The sequence below is a fragment of the Camellia sinensis genome, chromosome 3 (genome assembly GCF_055761805.1).
Source record: "Camellia sinensis isolate YWXY chromosome 3, ASM5576180v1, whole genome shotgun sequence".
NCBI classification, from domain to species: Eukaryota; Viridiplantae; Streptophyta; class Magnoliopsida; order Ericales; family Theaceae; genus Camellia; species Camellia sinensis.
In genome coordinates, this window is record NC_138963.1 from 68,425,657 (window position 1) to 68,433,986 (window position 8,330).

An 8,330-nucleotide genomic window follows, 5' to 3' on the forward strand; every position below is an offset into this window, starting at 1 on the left:
GGGAACGTCCAAGATATGAAATTCGATACTGTGTTGTCCTGGACCAACCTTGGTTTGAATTTTAACAGTCCCCATCACTTCTCTGCTGGTATTGTCGTATGCTCTGATCACTTGGGTAGTTGGGACGAAGTCCGCGGGTTTTAACCCGATCGCATATGCCGTTCTGGTCGGGCAGACATTAATTGCAAACCCGGTATCAACAAGTACCACCAGTATCCACTTATCTCTACATTCCACAGAAATATAGAGAGGTTTGTTATGATTTGTGCCCTCAGGCGGTAGCTCCTTGTCCGAAAAGGTTAATGCCAGGGAACCTCCTCCCGGAAAAACCAGCCCAACCAGCTGTTCAGGCGTGGTGTCTATGGAGAGTTTGGACTTGTCCATAGCAGATAGAACAGCTTCTCTGTGTACTCGTGATGCCATTAGCAGTCCCCAGATGGAGATGTCTGCTTGTATCTTTTTTAACTGTTTCAACACAACTTCATCTTCAATCTGCTTCTCCTTCTGTTTCTCCGCTTCTCTATCCTTCCCGGATGCCTCGGGTTGGTCCAGGTGTGGGGGTTTGAAATACCGCCCACTTCTCGTCATGTGGTCAACCTCATCGAGGTACCAAGTGTCATCCGGTTGATTATTCCCCCAGTCTTCATCCGTGTGGGCAAGACATAAGTCATCGTCTTCCCACCACATTCCATCGGTAGCCAACAGACACCTGTCTGGCTCCGGTTTAGTTGTACTCGCAGTATTCCCTGTCAACATGCTCACAGCATTCTCTATCTTCGTGCACGCAGCACTTTCAGTCCCCTCAGGGCCTTTAGCTTTCCTAATTCTCTCAGCCTCCTCAAACTTTTCTCGTTCCAGCTGCATCAGTACAGCTGTTTGTTCAACAATTCCCGTATCCATAATGCCCATGTCCCGAGCGGAATTCTTAGCACCGGCGCTCTCCGGCGATACAACTTGACTTTCGGCCATTCCGGCCACAACTGATACTTCTGCCCCTGCCGGGCTCTGTTCTGGTTGGGCTTCCCCCACTGCATCTGGTTGATCCTCGAGCCATCCAGTGGCCTCCGCTAATCCCTCATAATCGTACCAATTGATTGACGCATCCCCCAGTTCCTGGTCATCGAGAAATTGCAGGTTGGCAAGGTCCTCCTCTACGGCTGTCAGATCATCTGCCCATAGCCCAGATCCATCCCCTCGGATCATGCATAGCTCTCCTGTCTCTGGCAATTCTATACCTAGCCCAATTCGGCTCGTTGATAGGATGTACTTGCTTGGATCATAGGCTCCCCCAGCAAAATTCTGTCCAGTCCCAGATTCAACAATCTCATTCTCTCCCAAAATCTGCCCTGCCCTATCTTCGACGGTCACCACCATCGGTTCTGGTTGGGTTTTAGAGATGTCCACCATGCACAAGAAGTCAGTGCAATCGGGAAGGAGCACCTCCGGCTTGGTTAGGTGGGTGGGCGTAATATAGATGCTAGGATCGTAAGATGCGACCCCAGTCTAGATAAAATTAATTCTTTTGGGAGGGGGAGGTTGGTTATGTGGCGGGAGAGGGTTGGTTGTGACATTGGGTTTATCAGGAGGCGCGATCACCTGTTTGTCAATAAGATCTTGGATCTCATGACGTAATCTGTAACAACGGTCGGTGTCGTGACCGTGTTGTTGGTGATATGCGTAATACTTTGCTGGGTCATAAGAGGGGGGGAGTGGATTCGGTAATGGCTTTGGCTCCAGGGGTTTTAAATGATTTTTTCTGATCAATATTCCCAGAACTTTGGTCAGGGGCATATATAGTGGGGTAAAGGTTCTTTGGCCTCGCGGTTGGAATCTGTTGGTTTGTGTGTTGCTTCCGGACGCGCCGGAGAAGGGTGTGGCAGTCATGGGCCTTGGAGGGGGAGGGGGAGTGGTGGTGACCATACTAACTTCCGAGGCTCTCGTATTTGCAGCGCCACTCGGGCCCGCATTGTTGTTACGATTGAAGGTCCTCCTCGGTTGTTCCCTGTCGTGGTCAAACAGACCTTGTTTCATTGCATCTTCGATTTGCACCCCCATCTCATGTAAATCTGCGAAAGTAGGGAAGGGGACTACAATCATTCTCTGCATCAACTTTGGGTGGAGATTGCGCACAATCATCCGGATTTGATGTTTGTCAGTGGGCCTTAAAGTCATCATTGACGCTTTTGCCCTCCATCGGATCACAAAGTCCGAGAAAGTTTCCTTGGGCTCTTGCCTTGTCGTTTCGAGATCACGGGTTGTGATCTCGATCTAAGTGTTGTATGAATATTGCGCGACAAAGGCCTCAGCCATTTCATCCCAATTCTTCTTCACTTCATCTTGTAACTTTGCGTACCAATAGGAGGCCACACCCGACAGGGTTCGGCCGAATAATGAAAGCTTCTGTGGTCGTGTTAGGCCCATTGGCCGCAAGATGTCTGCAAACAGTCGGATATGGACCATGGGGTCGCCGGTCCCGTCAAAGCGGTCGATTTGTGGCATTTTGAACCTATCGGGGAGTGTTACGGCCTCCTGTAGACACCCCATTTTTGACCGTCCTCAAGACTTGGACGTCACTGTTTGAACACACGGTGATCTTCCATGTTTGTGTTCATTTGGAGTTCCCGGAGGCTTCGGCTCGTGCGCCTTGCCGCAGGATCCCCGAACTCGATCGTTTAGTGTCTGGTTTTGCACCAAACACTTGCATCTTGCCCTTGAGAGGCAAGGTGGGGCTGGTAGACCATCCCCACCCATCACCGGCAGTGGCTAGATGCCACCGGCTGGTTTTTGCTGCCACCGGTAGTGTAGTTTGCCGGCCGGCACTATTTGTTGCTGGTCAGCACTTTTTTGTGCCGGTCGGCACTCTTTTTGGCCAAGATAGCATTTTTGGCCGGCCGATTGCTGTTCATCTGCTTTTGCAGATATTTTTAGACAGCTGTCTTGCTTTTGCATCCCTCCATACACATGTATGGAGGGATCCCCCTCTTGAAAAGCTTCTCTTGTAAGCTTTACAAGACAATATAGAGAGAAGCTCTCTCTAAGGAAAAAAAGAGAGGCTTGGTTAGAGACTTAGGATATTTTGAGAGCAAAACAGCCATTGTTGAGCTCTTGTTCTAGGGTTAGAGTTAGATACACACTCTATCTCTCTTTCCCTCTCTTTTGTTCACTAGGTGCTTTGTGTCTTACTATTGCACACAAACACCTAGTGTTTCACATTCCTCTTGAAACTAGGGTTCTAAAGGCTTGTTCTTGAGTTTCTTGACTGGTTTGGAGCCAAAGGAGGCCATTGGAGCACCATTTGTGAAGGGGTCTTCAAGGGTGAGATTCTAGTCCATTTTTCCCCCATTTTTGCATTGATTTTATACCTACCTTAGAGCTGTTTTTGTGATTATTGTATAACATAAAAAAGTTCTATTTTTAGGCCCTCTTTATTGTTTATTAAGAGTGTTTTGTTGTTTGAGGGTTGTTGACCACCCTTAGGCCTCAAAAGGCCTCATTTTGAGCCATTTTGTGTTAGCTCCGGGATTTTGGTGTTGAGGTCTCTTCACCACTGAAATCTTGAGGGATTTCAGTGGTGAAGATGATGCTTTGAAGTCCCAAGAAGGAGAGGGCCACCGCCTCTCCTTGTTGTCCTTGAAAAGGGCATATTTTGGCCTCTTAAGGAAGCCTATGCTTGAGTGTGTGTTGAGCATGTTTGGTTTGTTTTTCATGCTTATATATCCATAATATAACATGATTTCAAGTTGGTTTTGGAACTCCATGCATGCTTAGCATAGTTGCCATGTAATGCCTTGTTTATGCCTTAATGTGCCTTAGGTTGTTAGCCTTTGTTGGAGCATGTTTTAGGCTTAGTCTTGTGAAGATTATGTGCTTATTTTGCCATGTTCTAGGTCTGTCCATAAGTGTTTGGGTTGATTTTGGCATGCTTGATATAGCTCCTTTGTATTTGGGCTTGTTGGCCTTGAGTATGTGCATGTGTAGCATGGCATCTTTGCATTGTTTTGGTGATTTGGGATCATTCTATATGCCATTTTAGTCCCATTTCCATGCTTGTTTGATTGCCTTGCATGCCTCTTTAATGCTTTGGAAGCTTGTGTAGCATTGCTCCATGTTTTGGTGCCTTTGCATGCCTTTGTTTTTGAGCCATCTAGATGCCATCTAAGTGGTCTTTCGGGCCTTATATTATGTGCTAAAAACCTGTTTTAGGTTGCTTAATGCATGCCATGTTTGTTGTGATAAACATGCTTCAAAGCTTCATGACTTGCCTCAAGTATTTGGACCATGCTTGCATGCATTTACTTGTCTTGTTTAATATGATTTGGCATCATTTTATAGCATGATTTTCAGAGCTTGTGTTGCATGCTTTTAGTCCATGAATGCCTCTTTCAAGTGTGCTTGAATGTTGCTTGATTTGGGCTTAAGTGTTGGTCCTTATGTGCATGTGTGTGTGTATGCCATTTAGTCCTCACTCTTTAGCACTTTGGCCACTGTTTTAGGCCTTATTAGAGCTGCCTAATTCATGCATAAGACCACCTTTCCATCTATTTGCATTGCCATATGTATGCTTGCATGATCGCATAAGTTCATTGCCATGCCATGTTGCATCCTTAGCTTGTATGCCTAGGTTGCATTGCATTTTGCATGCATTCCTTGTCCCTTGACTTGGGTGATAGGGATTGGGAGTTTTGTTTGATTGGTTTGCATACATTTGAAATCAAAGTTGCATACTTGGTTCTTTGGGCCATCATGCATGGAAATGCGTGATTCATGGTCCGAGAACCGAGGCACATGTCCCTTTGAGTCATTACAATGATTGGAGACATGGTTGATGCATACATGCCTTGAATTGTGCTACCATGCTTTGCCTTGCCCTCTGTTGCTGTGAGTTGCAGGTTCTGCAGGAATACTCTGCCGACCGGCAGTGTAATGTGCCGACCGGCAACAATTTCTCTGCCGACAGATTCAATTTTGTGCCGATGGCCATACCACACTGCCGGTGGCAATTTCAATCAGCCGGTGGTGATCCTCTCTGTCCAAGGGATCAGTCCTGAGGCTTTGACAGCCTCCAGAGGAGGAAAAGAAGGAAAACAGAGGCAGCCCATGCATGGTGGCGCGCTTCCCGAGGCGTTTTCCTGTTTTAATTAATTTATTTAATTTGTTAATTAAATTAGTTAATTTGTAATATTAATTAGCTTGCGTAGTTAATTAATTTGTAATATTTATTCGGTCCCTCCGAGCGAGGGCAAATCTGTAATAAGTGTGCGTGGGTGGTGTGTATGTCTTCCAACCACCACTTCTTTCTTCCCTTTTACTTACCCGCTTTAATGGTTAGTATTAGGACATGTTTAAATTCAGCATACCTTATGCTATGCATGCGTGCATTCATGCATTTTGTATTACATGCATTAGGCTCGGTACATCACGCTAACCGCATATGTATTTCAAATTCCAAACTGAATATGTGATAATTGTGCATTTTCACATGACATGTCTAGGTTAGCCGAGCCTATCTTAGCAACATTTTGTATGCGATGCATTAGGCACTTAACATGGACTTGGATCATGCATGTTTGCTAACAAGTTCTTTGTTTTGGCATGGAGTAGTATTTTAATGCTTTAGCACGTCGCATGTGTGTGAATGCTACCATGACAGCATGCTTAACATGTGGCTAGATGCTTATATGTTATAAACTACTTGAATGCCTGTGGGTGAAGGTTGGATTGTTTGAGTTGGAAGAACTCATTGAAATCCGTGTTTTAGCCTACTTGCGAGTAGCAAATTCCAAAGCATTTTCAAACCGAACGGATATGCAATGTTTATTTCCAAATTAGGCAATCTAGTCTATACTTGTTTGCTGTGCGCATAACATAGTAATTCTAGGCTAATAATGGGATAAGAACACGTAAATTTTTCAAAAACGGATATCACGGTTAGTAGAGGCCGGTCTTCGGACCGGGCGAAAGGGGGTGCTCATAGCTGACCTTCCCCGATCGTACCCAAGCTCCCGAGCCGAGACAACTCCGGTGATGACGGACATGTGGCCTTCGGCACCGAGTCAGGGTTTCCTAAATTCTCCCATTTTAAAACATTTAGGTGGCGACTCTGTATCTGGCAAAGCAGTCCATGTTTGGCACTACTTTTTCAAAAATCTGTTTCTCAAAACGATTTGCCAGATTTGGACTCTTTTGGTTCAGATTCAGAACCGTGACACAAATCGAGTCCGAACTGTAGCATAAGGTCCCCCCCGCGGACTTGTTATAGTTTCTGGCGACTCCACTGGGGAGTAATAGAGAGCTTGACTCGAACTCATGATATCCTGTTTTGATCTCATTTATGTGTTTCTTTGCATTGCATGTGCATTGGTGCGCCTAGGAACACAGTGTTTGCCATCTGCCATTCCTGAACGGTTTGCCGGAGGCTTGTCTTGTCAAGGCATGTCCGTAAGGCTGACCGGCTATGGGCTCTGACAGTATGGGAACACAAACCCCGGTTTTTTTACCGGGGCACCCCTTTTGACCATTCGACCTAGTGCATATTCGGAATCCATAGTGACCATTCCAAACTAGGACAGGTTGCTTACCCGATGCTAAGTTGTTTGAAACCGCTGTGTGCGTAGTGAAACCCTGGTTCCTGACAAAATAGGACAGGGAAACCCTACCCCAACATAGGGGTGTTTTGAGCTCTCTTTTACTTGCTATGTGCTTTTAGAGTGTATCTCTACAGGGACGCATATACCAGTTTGCGAGTTTGAGTATCGGGCCCGAAGGCGCCAGAATCAGTATTGTTGAGAATCAGTTATCAGGAATCAGTTATCCGCGGGTATCAGATTCAGTAGTTTGGGAACAGAAATCTGGGAACAGTGATCAGCAGTAGGGTACAGTTGTTTGGCTACACCCGTGTTTGATCAGTTTGGGCTGAAATGCTGTCTGTTTTTCTTTCAGTTCAGAGAGTTGCAGAGTTGATACAGAACAGCCAGTGTCTCCCCTTTGCTGAGGCAAGATTTATGGCGGCACAAAATACAGAAGAAGTTGTGGTTATGACGGCTGCATTGGAGCAGGGAACCGCTCCGCAGAATGAGGCCGCCATTAGTATGTCACACCCGCCCAGGATGCCCGTTGTGCACCCAGTCTGGGCTCCCCAGTTATACCAGGCTCGTGAGCCCACCACCTTCGAATTGATGGGGATGATAGGCGATCTCCAGAGGTCCGTGGCCGATCTGGCCTATGGAATGTCGACTTCACCGCCAGCGGCGCCGTATGCCGGGAATTTCGTACCACAGGAGCCCCCGCTACTGGGGCGGATTGTGATAGAGCTCAGCCAGCCAGAGGTGGCTTCCGGCTATAGCCACGACATGCCAGCACCAACCCAGACCCTTGATCAGGCTGAGGCCAGGGGAAAGGACAAGGCAAAGGTAGACGCCGATCCTATTGAACAACTGCTGTGGGCAGTCGAGGCTCTGAAAGTCAGAGGAATGAGCAAACAACAAACATCTGCAATAGTGACCAAAGCTGTAGATGACGCTTTCCCCGCTCCAATCAAAGGCAGTTCAAGCCAGGCAGAAAACTGGGATGGGCCCCGTCATGCCCAGACAATCCCTGTAGTTCCCAACCCTGCACCGGGAAAGGTTCAAAAAGCCAAGGCAGCGCCAGCTGATCCTTTCGCCAGCGCATCTGGCAAGAATCCTCAAACTACAAAGTACCTGCCCCGAGGGCGCAGGGTCTTTCACGACCTCCACATGCCTTTGTCTAGGGCATTGTTAATATTGGCGAAGAATGGGCATCTTAAGCCTTTGGAGCCCCGGCCACTCCCGAAGAATCTCCCCACCACTCATGATGCTACTTTGTACTGCGCGTACCATCAACAGTCCGGTCACAGTACCGATGGATGTTCCCGCCTTCGTCATGAAGTGCAGGATTTGATTGATAACAAGGTTATCCTACCACCCACCTCAAGCAAGCCCGTCACCACTCAGTTGTTGGATTTCGAGGGCTCAGATACTGCGAGTATGTAAAGTGAACCGCCTGCGGGCAACATTTGGTGTATTTTGGATGAAGCGTCTGGCACGCATTTTTGAGCATCGGTGAAACCGAGTTTTGTAAATCCTGGCTTGGATATCGAGTCAGTCTTTTGTTTTGAGTCTGTCTCTTTGTCTTGAGTCAGTCTTTTTTGCTTAAGGGTCTGTCTGGTTGTATCGACTCAGTCCCCGTTGTATATAATACCAGGTGATTCTGGGGTTGTTGTCCCGAACGCCATTTTATTATTATTTGTTTTTGTTTTGAGTCTGTTTCTGCCGAGGAGCCAGTTGCACCAACAGAGCCGATTGAAACAGCTG